Below are 16,150 nucleotides of genomic sequence, written 5' to 3'. Positions count from 1 at the left end.
AACAGCCCTGGTTTTGCACAACCGCTCGTTCAGTTGAGTGCCATCATCTCCACACGCATTCCTCACTTCTCATTCGCCAGTTTACCAAAGCTGATGGCACTTGACATTTACAAACCTAGAGAGAAAAAAAGAGCGCTTGGTTGAACTGACGCACCAGAAGTTTAAGAAGCTGAATGCCTGGAGTTCAGAACTGGCATCTGCCTGCGATAAAAAGTAGGTGCAAGGCAAAATCAGTTGGTGCCTATCACATCGTGCAGAGCCTAGGAGCTAAGCCCAGGGAGGTAAAGTCACCCACCTGACCCCTGAGGTAAATCACAAAGAAGGATTAAGGCAGGTCCGTGGGAGAAGCAAAGAACATCTCCGTGTGCACAGCTCATCATCCCTGCTTTACGTATTACTTCATGTTCTTTCAGCCCCTGCCCAGCTACAGTAGCATCTCAGGCACTCTGTGCTAATGCCTGGGAAGAAGAAACCCTTTCACATGCATAATTGTACAGCTGGAATCTGAAAAGCCCTGCAGCTTGGAGCAGAACAAGCCAGGGAACTGCTATACTTCTGCCATCTAACTGGAATGCTCCAGGAAGAACCCTTTTCCTAGTTTGACGCCACTTACCTCTGTGCTCTCATCTGAATGAACAGTAACTAGTACTTTGACGGCTTAGTGGTGTGATATGATTTCCTGTGGTTTGAGCTTCTTCTTTTTTGCCCTCTTCCACAAGTAAAGCCCGCCTGACTCTTTATCGTGGTATACTATGCAGAGCCCACAGTCCTGGCCAGTTATCCTGAATTAGCTGTGAGTGTGCGATAACAAGGAGCCGATGCCACATCTTGATGACTCACTCTTTGTGGCTGAGGACGAGGTTGAGGTGATCACGCTTGAATGCTCCCCAACAAGAGAAGTCAAAAATACAGCCTGGATACGACTTCCCAGAAGGGAATCATCTCCTCCTGATGGTACTTATCTTGCCCTCAGTTTGCCAGCCATCCTTCACGTGCAGCAGCCTTCTTCATTTGAGGTAGTATGTCCCACCTCTTTTCAGTCCTTTGCACTTGTTTTCTATTGTTTTTATTGTACGGATACCGTTAGCTCGGAAAAGCGGGTTCGTTCACCGGTGTGCAAAACGCCAAACTACGCACAGAGCGGAGGTACTTTTTTTAATTCATTTTTGCGCAAAGATGGGTGCTAGAGGTGGTAGCCCACAAAGCCAGCACCCTGCACCGAGAAACCCCAAGGCATTTGTACAGTTATGTGTGTCAGTCACAGCTAATGTCCACATCCCCCAGCTAATAATTGGTTAGTTTCTCACTTCACCTTAAAGGTACAGCTCCCTTTAAATTCACCACACATGCTCAGAGAATAAGGGGCTTATACGAGGGGGATGGGGGTGGTTCTGGCCTGTGGCCATGATTCTTAGTTTTATAATGAGCATTGTTCACCTAATGGGCACTTTGGCTTTTTCCTTATCAACATTCCCATTAGTTGTTCTCCTTGACTATATACTTTATCACCCAATTCTCAGGCCTTCTGCGGCAGGATGTTTGCTTTGATCAGTCTCTCGGCTCTTCTTCAAGAATACAGTTGTAAAACAAGTGCTTCCCTGGCTCTCAGTTTCTGTCTCTGGCCAGCAAATTCTGTTCTGCCAGGCTCACATGGTTCGTTGTTACTGCTTAGCGGAAAATTCCATTTTCTTCAGGATATCAATACTACAATTCGGTTAATGTTTACGTATGTCCTCATACCACCTAACTTTTGGCCTACGTACTAACTAAGACCCCTGAATAACACTTGTCTTTGTTGCTTCTTTGATGGTCATGTTGTAAGGGGCCTCTAGGCAATAATGCACTCCAGGACATAATCCTCCACAAGGGTGATCGGGGACATCCCAACCTAGCAGCAGGTGCCGGTGGAAACCGAGGCAAAAGCAACTAAGGACACCTCCATCTAGATAAGGGTCAGAACACCAGCTGAAACCAACACACTGTGACAAGATCACTCCATGGGCCAACTCACAACCATATGTGGAAGAAGGACTCACAGTTCATGGAAAGCACACAAAAAACACCCCTTCAAGAAACCACTAGGGACCACCGGAGACCACCTGATACCTCTTCAGGGGCTCCTCAGGGACTTAAAACACATGGGTGATTAAGAGGCAGGTATGATAACTAGTTCCAGGAAATCTAATGCATATGTATATAACTGAGCAGTATAAGCTCTGGCTATCTTGGCTTGTGGCATGCACGCCATGAAGAATTATCCCCAGTGCATCTGGCGCTGTAATAAAGAACGCCTGCTCCTTAATACTGCATTGGTGTTAAGGAGCTTTATTCCCAATTTTGGTGACAGATTTTGTGACCCAGGTGGGACTCTGCTGCTGAACCTCGATGGATCCACGGGATCACAGGACCTCCTGCCACTTCCGAGGGATTCTTGGGGAGACCCTCCGATCCCCAGATCGAAGGCCTCTGAGCAAGGACCCCTGCGAAGGTAAAGGCATTCTTTGCTTAATGCATTTAAAGGAATATTAAAGGTAGAGGTTGCCTGCCTGTAAGGTGCAGCGAAACCTATGCAGGGTTGGGCTACAAAGGCACGTAAGGGAAGGCTTGTTTGCATGTTGCTACGGGGACGCCTGGAGTGGCAGAGAAAGGTCGGGGTTCCAGTCCCGATGCTGGGCTTAAGCCCAGCAATGTAAAGGAATTCAGCACTTGCTGGTGTGAGTGCCCCACAGAGCAGCCAAAAGTCTGCCTGTGCCGGATAGGAAAGTTTATTTAACGGGAAACTGTACTTATAATTTGGTTTAAAGTACCAGTGCTTTTCGTACTGGGTTTGGTCAAACCTAAGAGAAAAATAATTTTGCAAAGCATGTTTTCCAGTTGTGGGTTAGAGTCCCGCTGAAAGGGGACTACCTCCAGGGGACCCTGAGCACAGCTCCGCGAGCAAGAGATACGCTAACAGCAGCGCCTGGAGAAAGGCCTGCAGGCAGAGGGCAAGAGGAGGCCGTCCCCTCAGCAAGGAGCAAAGGTGCCGTCAGCGCAAGCCCCAACACCACAACATCAAGGAGGCCCCAGAAGGCTACAGCTTCCCCCAGACAGGCCAGCAAGGAGCCATCCAGAAAAGCAGGCCGCAGGGGCGTGCAGGCGCCAGCGCACTGGGCAGCCTCACAGAGCTGCCGGCCCCGGCATTGCCCCGGGAGAGATGCACGCTCTGCAAGGGAAGAGCACCGGCAGCAGGCAACAAGACGGGAATCTCACCCCCTCGGGTGCCGCGGGAGCTGGACTCTACTGTCAAAAATAAACTCCAAATTCCAAGCACTCTGCTCGGTGCCACCTGCAAACTCACACTCAATGCCACTAGCTGTGTCCTGAAGGAAGATCTTCCCGGTGAGACAAAACTGGGAGAGTGGCTGATGCACCCAAGCCTTCAGCCGGGGCCTCGGACTTGCACAGCCAGGCAGCTCTTGCTGCCTCTTCTGCCCCAACGCTTCTCTGGATATCTTCCAAACCCGCCTGCACACAGTCCTGTGCCCCCTGCTCTAGGTGTGCCTGCTCAAGCAGGGGGGTTGGACAAGATGATCTCCAGAGGTCCCTTCCAACCCCTAGCAGTCTGTGATCCTGTGATACTCCACAGTCTTGGTCCCAGGATGGACCCTTGAGGGACACCCCACCACTCCTTACTGATGTCCATGTGGGCCTTGAGCCGTTGACTGTACCTCTTTGGAGGCGGCCGTTCCACCAGTTCCTTATCCATCTACTAGTCCATCCCATCTAATCTGATCCATTTTTATTCTCTACTTTTCCCTGATACCCACTTTTCTTCCCCTGAGCGTTAAGGATAGGAGCACTCCTTTATGTTCCAGCAACGAGATCTGAGTGAAAGGATTTATGGCTGCAGACCAATAACCAGGATGCAGGCTGGCTGGTTGCTGAACATCTGAAATGGCTGCACATGGTGTTGCAAGAAGGCTGTGAAAGATTGAAACAGCACTGTGAGGAATGGCTGGATTTCACCATTGGTGAAGGGGAGTTGCCCGAGAGATGGCTCAAACGCACAGGTTAACTGGAGGGGAGCACTAGAGACACGCAGGGACGTGGAGTCTTGCAAGGAGAAGGGCACCAGGGCAACTATCGCTGTAACATCATTTAAGTTTGACGTTGCCTAAAGCATGCTGTGCAAACCTGGGACTCGATGGAGCCAAGTGGGACCAATGGGGAAAAACAGTGCTTAGGGCTGAGTTGTTTATTTGGGTAGGAGGCTGGCCTGGAGAATGTGAAGTACAAGGGCATCTGAAGGGTCTGAAGAGAAGACACAGCCAAGGCCTTGGGGACTGCCATGAAACACCAATGGCGAAAGGAATGCGCAGGTGAGGAGAGGGAGGGGAAAGTGGTGCTGCCATGGCCCCAGATGTGCATGCAGAGGCAGTAGTGCTGCGGGGGTGGACGGCCCATTGTGACGTCGCCGTGTGGGGCAGGGTGCCGTCACCTGGCAGTGGATTCTGACATCAGCGAGCAATGGACTGTGACCTCATGTCCCTCGCTGCTTATAGCTGGGCGCCGGCGGGGCCTGCCCCAGCCTGGCTCGTGCCTGGACTCCTGCCGAGCGTGCCTGCGAGGCCTGGAGGGTGGAGCGAGGCTTCTCCTGGTGCTGGGTGGTGCTTTGGGGGCTGCCGTCAGCAGCTCTTGGTGCCCGTCCCGGAGCCATACCCTGTGTTTCCCCAGCCCTGCCTGCTTCAGGCAGCCGGGCACCGTGGAACACGCTAGAAACACCAGAGGTGAGCTGTGTAGGGAAACATCCCCCCAGGGTGGCCGTGGGGCTCAGGGAGCCAGGAGGGAGTCCTTCTCGAGGAGCCTGGACGTTTCTTCCTGCCCTCTGCGGGACAGCCAGTGACTATGGCCGCTCTCCCTTTTGCAGTGTGCGACAACCTTTGGCAGCGCCAGTGCCAGCAAGGCGTAGCAGCAGCTCATCCTCAGCTCTCCCCAGCCCCCTGCGGAGCACGGACATGGCCACAGAGGCAGCGTGGAGCTGCCCCATCTGCTGTGATGCTCGAGATGACATTGCTTATGCCATGCCTTGTCGCCACCAATTCTGCCTGGGCTGCATCCTACGCTGGACAGAGAGGAAACCAGAGTGCCCCCTCTGCAGAAGACCGATAGAGAGTGTCAGGTTTTCTGTGCAGGCAGAAGACGACTATCTGCAGTGTGTCATCGACACTGAAGAGTTGCCACATGCCAGCAGTCCAGCAGGAGGAGCTCCCGGCCACCCAGCGGAAAACAGTCCCCATCTCCGTGTGGCATCGCCTCCATCATCCCCACAGTTGACAGTGTCCGCTGCTGAGCAGGGGGCTGCAGGGTCAGAGAGGGAAAACAGCCCCAGTCTCCCTGTGGCATCCCCTCCATCATCTCCACAGTTGACAGTGTCCGCTGCTGAGCAGGGGGCTGCAGGGCCAGAGGCCGTGGGTGGCCTCCTGCCCGAGGTCTGGGCCCAGCTTTTTCAAAGACAAGAGCGTCTCCTTGATCCTGTGCTGCCCTGGCTGCGCCGGGAGCTGCAGGCAATATATGGGTCCCGATGGTGGCTGGCAAGGAATGTAGAGAGTACCATACTGCACGCCCTGTGCGTCTATGGTCCAAATGGGGAGGCCATGGTCCAGAGGCTACAAGACTGCCTCGAGGAATACACAGCACAGGTGATCCACGGCGTCATCAGCATCATTGTGTGCCAGTGCAGGGAGGGGGCCCAGAGGCTGCTGCGCTGCCATGCTGCCAGGGAGGAGGACAACAGCCCTGTGGCCAGCTCCAGCTCCAGCAGCTCCAGCTCCGGCAGCTCCAGCTCCAGCAGCTCCAGCAGCTCCAGCTCCCAGCAGAAGTCTCCTGACTCCAGCCTGGCCTTCTCCTCCAGCAGCCCTGCAAGCTCTGATGATGAGGACCAGCGCGGCTCACTGGAGGCTGCCCACCGTGGGGGTCCCAGCTGCCCCCGATCTGTGCCCATCTCTCCCGAGCGGGAGCAGCCCCAGGAGGAGCTGGGTGAGGAGGTGGCGGTGGCAGGTCCCTCTGCCCAGGGCTGCAGCCGCAGCCCCTCTGCTCCTGGTCAGGGCAGGGATCGCTCACGTGGGCAGCCCTGGCACCCCCAGAAGAGGAGGGCTCCCAGCCCCCAGGACTCTCCCCAGCCCTGCAAGAGGCCACCCCGCCGGCAGCACTAGCAGGGCTCCAGCTGCCAATAACTGAAATAAAAGGAAATAAATTCCTTTTTCGCTGACAGAGTCTCTCTGGTGATGCTTTCTCCCCTTCTCCTGGTGCCTTTCCCTGATCCCATGCTTCACCATCGGCCAAGGACTCTCCAGAGCCCCAGGCCCATGTTGGCAGCGGCTCCTCTCACAGGAAATCCTGCTGCAGCCACGGCACCGGAAGAGGTTCTGAAAAAGCACCAGGGTGAAACTCATAGATTCTCACAGAGGCTGCTGCGCTCCATGCTGTTGGGGAGGAGGACAACAGCCCTGCAGCCAGCTCCAGCTCCAGCAGCTCCAGCGCCTCCAGCTCCAGCTCCAGCTGCTCCAGCTCCGGCAGCTCCCAGCAAAAGACTCCCAGCTCCAGCCTGGCCTCCTCCAGCAGCCCTGCAAGCTCTGATGATGAGGACCAACCCAGGCTGCCCTCCACGGGGTTCCCAGCTGCCCCCGATCTGAGCCCGTCCCTGCTGAGCAGGAGCGGCCCCAGGAGGAGCTGGGTGAGGCAGCAGCAGTGGCAGGTCCCTCTGCCCAGGGCTGCAGCAGCAGCCCCTTCGCTCCCGTTTGGGGCAGGCACCGCTCACGTGAGGAACGGAAAGAAAAAAGAGCACGGCGTGCCTCATGTGCTCGACGCGGTTTTCCTCCTTTTCACCCGCGCTCGCCAATCCTCCGGCAGCGCCTCGAAGTTGGCGTTCCTCTTGACGCCCCCCAAAGAGAAAGGCCAGTGGCTCCCAGGCCTCTTCAGCCCAGAAGAGGCCATGCCGCCGGCAGCATTAGGGTGCCTCCGAAGCCAGTGAAAGCGGGGCTGGTCCAGCAGCTGGGGCATGTGCTTGCCCCAAGGGGACTTGGAAGCACTTGTCAGTAGCCTAAGTTTGAAAGAAGAAAATTGAGCTATGAAAACTGCAGGAGAAGTCTTAGTCCCCCATTACAAGCAGCGCAGCTGGCATTGCTGTTGCCACCTGTGATGCGTTCTCTTTTTCCTGGTGCTGTGCACACCTTCCCCTCATGACTCTGCTGCAGCCCGAGGTCCATGGGGTCTGGTGGAGAGGGTACAGCTGTTCAGCCCTTTTCTGCTGTGGGGAGGTCTCCAGGCCCTGCCTGTGCCACATCGCTCAGTAGCCCAGGCCTGGCCTCATCCACTCCTCACCTTCTGCCCTCATGTCTTGGGGCTCTGCTCTCCTGCCAGCCTTTTCTGCTCACTATGACCTCGGTATAGTTGCACCCCATACCTCCTTCTGTGCAGAAACACATCCTCTGGTGGTTTCTGTGGAAAGCCACAGCTGTGTTCTACTGAGGTGAGCAAGAGTGCAACAAAGGCTACATGAAAAAGCAATAATGGCTAATAACCCAAGGGCTGTACCAGGGTATGAAGTCATAGTCCTTAACCCGGGCCCCAGGGGGGCAGCAGACTCCCCTAAGAAGCAGATCAGGTTGGCATATCAGACCTTCTCTTCCCCGCAGAAGAGAGTCTCTTATGACAAGGGTCAGCCTTTTTTACTTTATGGAAGCGGTTTTGATGTAGGGCATAGGCAGGCTTAACCTTGGCGACACCTCCAAGCTAGATGCACCATTGTCCGGTTCCACTCGCAGAGCCTCGTACCTATTATGCACGGGCACCCGGGAAGGTGGGGCGGTGACGGAGGAGATGCACCTGCTGCCCTGGGGCAGGAGCTTTTTGCTGTTGCCCCCTATCCCTTAAGTCACCGGGTTCAGCCAGGTAGAGAGAGGAGAGGGAATCCTCTGCATCACGTGTGCTGTCTGCCTGAAAGGGGAAGCGTGTCCGGTACCGGCACGAGAAGGGCACGCCCTGCTGCAGCCCGACACCGACACCGGGGTAGCGGCCTGTTCCCTTGGGAGCTCTGCCTGCAAAGGTGCGTCAGTCGTGGTGGGTGCAGCGCTCAGAGAGGCCATGGCCTTCTGCGGGGTGGGTCCCATCGCTCCCTGGTCGAGCCGGAAGAGCTGCCGCGCCCTGTTTGTCCGCCCTGGTCGGCAACGCTCTCCAGGGGCCCTGGGGGCGCGGCTCGGCCGCCGTAGGTCCCGGTCCCGGCCCCGGCCCCGCCCGGGTCCCCTCAGCCGCTGTCCCGCGGGCTGCGGGCTCCTGTCGGGTCTCCCGGCGGCCCCCGCCTTCCCCCGCTCCGGGACCCCCCCGCACACCGCGCTGGAGGCTTGGCTGCGGACCCTGCCGGCCCCGGAGCTGCTCGCCTCGGCGACTGAGGGCTGGCGTCGGTTACTTCAAATCTCCCGCCGTTGCTCCCGGCCCCGCCCGGGTCCCCTCAGCCGCTGTCCCGCGGGCTGCCGGCTCCTGTCGGGTCTCCTGGCGCCCCCCGCCTTTCCTTCCCCCGGCTGCTGTCCGTTGTCAGAAGAGGTGTCTTGTTTTCTTTGTATGCCCTGTGTAGCATTACTGTGGGGGAAAGGGAGCTTTTCCCTAACAATAGAGCAGAAATTTGGTTTTTATTGTTTTAATTGTTTTGGTGATACTTCCATCTTAAAATAAAAAAAAAAAAAAACCAAGAAATGGAAATGGGAAAAAAAATCTGAGCACTGTTAATTCGTATTACCAAGCTTTCAGGAAAAGTGAAGCTATACTTGCAATGAAAGACACCAGAATAGGTAAGCAGAGCGGTTTGGTGAAAGTAAATTTTCAATCCATACCAAAAGTTAAGTGCCGGTGTTATCTGCGTGAAACAAACCGTGACTGAGAATGTCCATTTCCTGCAAGAAACAACGCAAGACTTGGAGGGTCAGGCCCGTTGGCTCCCAGAGCCTTTGATTAAGGGTTTTGGTTGGAGGAGGTGGGGTTGAGCATGAAATTATTGAAAGTCCTTGCACTCCCCTATTCAGTGCGATCCTTCACGATGTTGCTTATTTAAAACAAAAGTGAAAACAAAGAGAAAGGCAGGTGTTGCACAGAAAGAATATGGGGAAAGGAGCGAAAAAGTTGACAGCCACAGAAACATCACTATGAGCCTGTCCTCGGAAACCTCCTGCGCTGTAGAACAATCCAAAAAGAGAGTATTTTTACCACAGATGCTGGGCATTTAAAAATAGTCCCCATATTTTAGTGCTGTTCAAATTATTTCTTTGACAAAACATTTGAAATACACTTTGAAAAGGCAATCATATATCTGCTTTTCAGTGTCCAGTGGACTTCAGGGAACTGTCCAGTGACGGTGGGGAACAGGTTCTGGAAAAGCGCCAGGGTGATTCTTATAGAGGAGCAATGGGTGAAAGGTTGACCGGGCGTTTCTCAAGCAAGTAGAGGAAAACTCTGATCATGCCTAACACAATTTCTGCCTAACGCATTAGTGAAAAATGTACAGTTTGCTGACGTAGAGTCAGGGGAAACGTGAAGTCCGATTCGAGTTCGTTTAATCAGAGGGAAAAAAGGCCTGTGCATTAATGTAAAAATGAGTATTACAAAAGGAGGGAGGGAAGGGGAAGGTACAGCAAATTAGGGGTAGGAGAAGGAGGTAATACCAGAAGCACCGTTCCGACGAACCCTGAGAATACATATGGACCTTGCAGGTATGTTTAAAATGAATGGAAAAAACCAACAAAACCAAACCAATCAAATAAACAAACAAAAACCCCAGAGCCAGAAAGAAAATACATATATGTGTTGCCCTTTAAAACTTTGTAAACTCTTTTCAGACGCATTCGGTTTGCACTTTGGGTGATCCTTTTGTTGGAGAGCAGGAAGAAATTACTAGCAGCAGCCAAAGAGAGAAGGAAAAAAGTAATGGCATTTAGCACGTCATCTTTTTGTTTTGGGTGTTTCTCCGAAATCCCTACCACAGGTAATTCCAAACACAGAGAAGGTTAGCCTATGGGATACACTGGAAAATCTGTAGCCTTGAGACCTATTTGCAGCAAGCAGCAGGCACAGTAACTGAACCGGCATTCGCTGTCCTGCCGCGCGCTCCTGGCAGCTGACCCTGTGTCGGCTTAGCTGATAAAGTGGGCTGCTGTGAGCCCCCGTGGTCACCCTGTTAGATGGGGCTGAGCCACCTGCAGACACGATTCACCCACCCCCCAAGACCCTGGGTGGCAAGCAAGTGCTCCCAGCATGCTGGAGAGGAGCTCCGCTGGCGAAGAGCCTCACACAGGTGAGATGCAGAATGGGAGCAAGGGAGCATCTCGAGCGGTAGCCCTCGCCCTTGCCCCAGGAAAACGCCACGGGCAGGAAAAGAGGTGAACGGCAGCACACTCCAAAGCGTAGCTTTGCAGTGATACTGCCCTTCCTTGTTCCTTCTGCTGGCTCTCATAAGAAGGCACGTATTTGAGGGCAAAGACTCTCATGCTTCGCCCATCCACCAGCACCAATGTTTCACTTCAGAACTTCAACGTCGTGCTGGAACAGACCAGGTATTTTTCACCAGTGCTCCTTGTGATCGAAAACACACTAGTTCCCTCAGAAATAGGCTTCATCTGGAGGAAAAAGGGGACTTTGTTGCAGCATCAAAATATTCAGGAAAATCCAAGTAAATGCTTAAGTTTGGGTGGAAGAACCTTAGCCTGGGTCTTCCAGTGCTGCTGCAGTGTTACACAGCGTGGGACCTCTTTGCGGGAGAACTAACACTTCCACGAGGCCTTGAGGTGGCTCTGACAGATGTAGTCACCCATGTCACCCCAAAGTTGAGTAATTCCGTACTTTTCAAACAAATTCAATTAGCCCTTTTCATTTTGAGATGAACATCAGTATTGATGCTAGTCAGAGGTTGACCGTAATCTGTCTTTTGCATGGTTCTTTTTTGTCAGTCTCAGGCTCCATAGTCGCAGAGTAAGTGACATCCAGCTATGCGCTTCCGCATTCAGGATGAGCAGGGAGCCACGTAAGAGCAGGACAATGAACCATGCATTTTTTGGGGGCTTTAGTTTTCCTCTGTTAAGCAGGTAAGAGACAACTGAAGTTAACAACCAGAGCTTAGTTAGAGAAAATTGACATCATTTAGGAGAAATGAGGAGAAGGAATGAAAGCCAGATTTTCAACACCCAGTTGTACAAGTTTAGGTGTTGCAAGTGGAGGTCCGGTACCAGGTCAGGGCAGTCACCTCTACGGAATGTGAGAGACTGGATTTTACGTTTTCAAATACTGACATTGCCAATCCGTTTACACTAGCAGAGTGTAAATCTCCAACCTGAAGAAATTCTGTGATTTGGAAAGCTGAGGACAAAATCATAAATCAATTTCTAAATCAATGCTTCATGCTTGAAAAGAGTAGCTCCTGCTAACCTCATCCAGCAAGTCCTGAGTGCTCTTTATTTTCTTATGCCTCCTTCACAGCATCATAGATCGTGTTACTGACCTCCACTTGGACATTGAGCCACTGACTGTAACTCTCCCGATGCAGCCATCCAGCCAATTCCTTATCCACCTGCTAGTCCATTCATCAACGCCATATCCCGCCAATGTGTCTGCAAGAATGTTGGGGGGGGAGCATGTCAAAGGCCTTACAAGGGTCCAGGTAGGTGACACTGGTAGCTTTCTCCCTTTTCCACTGGTGCAGTCACTCCATCGTAGAGGAGCACTACATTAGTCAGGCATGATTTGCCGTTGGTGAAGCCATGTTGGCTGCCTCTGATCACCTCCTTGTCTTCTGCATGTTCCACTAGATCTTCCAGGAGGGTCTACTCCATAATCCTACTGGGCACAGAGGTGATGCTGACTGGTCGGTTTGCGTTCAGTAACCCTGCGATTCATTGAAGACTGCCGTTTGGATTTTGGATGCTTTTCACAGGTTGTCACATGAGTTACGCTGTTACGTGCTAGAAAATAAAGGAAATGAAGAAAAGGGAAAGGTTATTTTCTCAACAGGGCGTTGCTGACATTTCACTTCAGTAATAATCCAGGATTTTGATCACTGATCAGGTTGTGGAATGTCTTGAGTGAGATCCTGAGCTTATACCTCTAAAAATCCTGTAAATACCAGCCTCAGAGAGATGCAAAGAAGTGCTGTTGTGCAATTCTCAGAGTCTGTGTGTTGTGGTTCAACCCTGGTAGGCAGCTCAGCCCCAGCCAGCCGCTCGCTCGCTCCCCCCTGCTGGGGTGGGGAGGAGAATTGGAAGGGCAAAAGCATGACAACTTGCGGGTTGAGACAGAGACAGTTTAAGAGGTCAAGCAAAAGCTGTGCACATGAGCAAAGCAGAACAAGGAATTCACTCGCCAGTTCTGTCAGCAGGCAGGCATGCAGCCATCTCCAGGAAAGCGGGGCTCCCTCATGCGCAGCCGTTACTTAGGAAGACAAGCACCACCACTGCCAGCGTCCCCCTTCCTCCTTCTTCCCCCAGCTTTCATTGCTGAATACCACGCCATACGGTGTGGGATATCGCTTTGGTCAGCTGGGGAGAGCTGTTCCAGCTGTGTCCCCTCCCAACCCCTCCCTACTCACTGGTGGGGCAGGGGGAGACCCAGAGAAGGCCCTGACACTGTGCAAGCGTTGCTCAGCAACAGCTAAAACGTTGGTGTGTTATCGACACTGTTTTGGTCACAGATCCAAAACATAGCACCATACAAACTACTGTGAAGGAAGTTAACTCTGCCCCAGCCAAACCGGCACACTCCGTTAGCACTGTTCCAATCTGAATAAAAAGAACCAGGTGAAGTCTTGTGACTCATTCCTGTATGTGTACCTTAACTTTATGACCTGCATGATGGCCTGAGCTAATATGTTTACTTGCCGTTTGGGCATGCAAAGGAGGTTTACTGTGACTGATCTGGTAGATGAGGGCAGCTAAAACTCATATGTACTTAGTCATCATCATACATGTAGGATCAGGTGAATTTGCTCATTATTTGGAATTAGGCTTCCATGAAGATCATGTTTTACTCTTAATTCCGGCTTGAGTCATTCTCTTCACCAATGCGTTTGCCTGGTGAAAGGTTTACAGAAAATTGCATTATAGGCATGTTTTTCCTACCTTCAGCCGTTTCTGGCTGCAGGAGAATTCAGAAGAATCAGAAGCGTTGCCTTTGAAGTAAATGGCTTTACAGTGGTTTGCCCAGTTCGGGCAGCGTGGCAGAACCGGATCAAAATATCACTGTAATTACTCGTTATTTTAGTTAACGAAGACACAGCCAACACATTTATTAAGGCTACTAAAAAATCTTTCAGCATTTCTGTTTGCCTTTTACTACCGTTGCTTGACGTGCTAAACACACTGTAGTTCAGAGCTGACACCTGAGGTTTTCGTATAGAGTACAAGCGTCTGACAGCAACTGAAGAAATGAGAACCTGCAAACGCGACAACAATGAAGTTCATATATGAAAGATGAATAAACTAAAATACCATTTTAGAAACAGGCTGGAAGTGGATTGTTAAATTTGAAGGTTGTGTAGACATGGCAAAATGAGCCTCAGTAGATAGTGAGACAAGACTGTATCTGAGATTGCCTGTCAGCTGACGAGGTAACTGCAAACTCGTAACTATCTTACACTTAAATTTTGCGTGCATTTATCAGGGAACTGAGGGTCTCTATAGAAATTAGCAACAAGATGTGAGCAAGGAGAAGAAATCAGGTGTCCAGTAAACACTAAAATAGTACCTAAAAAGCTTGGGTCATCATTCTCTGAAATGCAACCACTCCTTCCGTGAAACATGGCAGCTGTACAGAAACAAATTGCACGTCAAGGAGATGCTGCGTCGTAGCTGCCCAGCCTATAACCTGGAGGCCACAAGAGTGACTCAAGGCAGTTCCAAGGATGTCCACAATTCTTTGAGGAAAGAGAAAAATTTCGTGGTCCCAAAGCAACTGTTTGAAGCAAAATTGTCCAAGAGTCCAGAGTATAATGAAATTTGGGAGAACCATCAGCACTCAGAACTGCAAGTTTGTATCTAATCTGAGAAATACTGACTTCATCGATAGCATTAATGGAGGCTGGATCCAGAAGATGAATGACAAGTACTTTGCATCTGATGCTGTAAAGATTAGCGTCATGATAGATTTTACATGGTGAGTAAGAAACCCCTGGTGGGTTCAGAGGAACCGCTGTCAATTACTAAGCTTAAACAGATATGCACATCATATAAATTCTGGTGCCTGAAATGAAAAGATGCTTTTCTTAAGCAGTTGATGGTTTTCAAAACATTTCTCATTAATATACTAGCCCAATTTACATAATGGGTTTTTAGGGTTTTAAGGTATGTTGCATAATGGAAGAGGTAGATTCATGACTCTTACCTGTCATTTGTCCTGCCATAAAAGGTACCTGAATTTGACCATGCCTCTACCACAGCAGCATTCTACAATCACATTTTGATTGAGTTTACTCTTCAAAAAACAGTATTATAAAAAGACACCATAGGAAGGGAGATGGGCCCTGGTAGGGATGAACAAAGGAACCTTTCCACTTTCCCACTTACTCAAATGTGAACACAAGTGTCGAAGGAGGAAGTGGTTTCCCAGTGGTTTGCCTAGGATTACCTGAAAAAGAGAGGCAAAGAATTAGACTCATACATCTTGCATTAAACAGACCTTCTCAACCCAAAAGGCAAACATACTTTCTACACCAAGAGAGTAAATGAATTCGAATGATCTCCTTCCGAGCACCTGGACTTGGTGCCTCTCAGCTTAAGCACGTGCTTGAGAGCAGCATTCTGCAGAATACCCTCAGCCTAGACAATCGTCATCTGGCAGCAGTTAGGTGCAAAAAAATTGCTTTTGGCTTAGGTAGACATCCCTCCGCAGTGTATCACAGAGTAGGAGTTGAATGCCTAGCTACAATCTCCTTTTAACTTTAACTTTTCATTCTTTACGACCAAGGTATGGGAAGTTTCATTTTGCGGATGATTCAGAACTATTTTTCTCATAACTCAAAAGTGGTGGAGAATCTTCTCAGGAGAGTGGTTGCAGTGGCCCCTTGGTGGGACATTTTCCCGTATTAGTTATTTATTACACTTAGACAACTGAACAAATGAAAGTGGGATTTGTAGTTGAAACTTTTCTCCACTGAGTGATACGATGCCTTTTCTAGGGAAGTGTGCTTTGCCGTGCTAGCATAATAATTTCCTCTGTCTCCCTGTGTCGTGATTTAAACTATCGTTATTAACTTATTTGGTGAATAATTCATTAATTGCTTTGCCTTACAGAAAAGGATAGATGAGCTTGACTTAAAACAACAGACTAGGACTCCACAGATCTAGCTTTTAGTACTGCCTCTGGTACAGAAATCCAGTTCTGACCTTGGGTTTTTAGTCTTTTCATCTGTGCATCTCAGTTCCCATCTGTTTACCTTCAGAAAAGTGAAGAATGAGGGCATGACTGCATGAGATATTCTCTTAGTATGGTAATGGATGCCACAAAAGAGCCTATTAATAACCATTGGAAAACTCTGCAGCCACCGCCTTACCATCTCCTCAATAAATCCTACCCCTCCCACAACATATTATTCTGCATTAGTATTTTAAGGAAAGGTATGCACATTTCAAATGCTGGGCTTTATATAAGGCAATTGCATCATCCACAAGCACTAGCTAATGGGAGGAAAATTAAGTATTTGCGCATTTTACAGAATATTATAGACATGCCTTGCTCAGCTATAGACACAGCAATATATAAACATAGCAATTCTCCATATACATGCCTTTTCTTTTTTTTTTTTTTTTTTTAGGAAGACGAAGAAATCATCACTTAGTAAGGTTCAAAGATTTCTTATTTCCAAAATCTGACTCCATTTTTGTTAACTCTTGTGCATTTAAAAGGATTCTTCAAGCTCAACAACATTTGGATAAGGTGTATAAGGAAGAAAAAGGAGATTGAAGCATGCGAGTTACAAATTTCCCATTTTTCTCAGGCTATTTCACACGTTCCGTGCACTGAGGTTTGCACTGGGTAGACAGTGGTGAAACATCCCTAAGTCTCTTTCGGTTTCTGTCTGGTAACAGTGGTCAGTGGCTGCAGTAAACCATGCCTGGAGTAATGGCATTCATTTGGCATT

This window comes from Phalacrocorax carbo, chromosome Z (genome assembly GCF_963921805.1).
Source record: "Phalacrocorax carbo chromosome Z, bPhaCar2.1, whole genome shotgun sequence".
Lineage (NCBI taxonomy): Eukaryota > Metazoa > Chordata > Aves > Suliformes > Phalacrocoracidae > Phalacrocorax > Phalacrocorax carbo.
Note: the sequence above shows the minus strand (reverse complement) of the source record.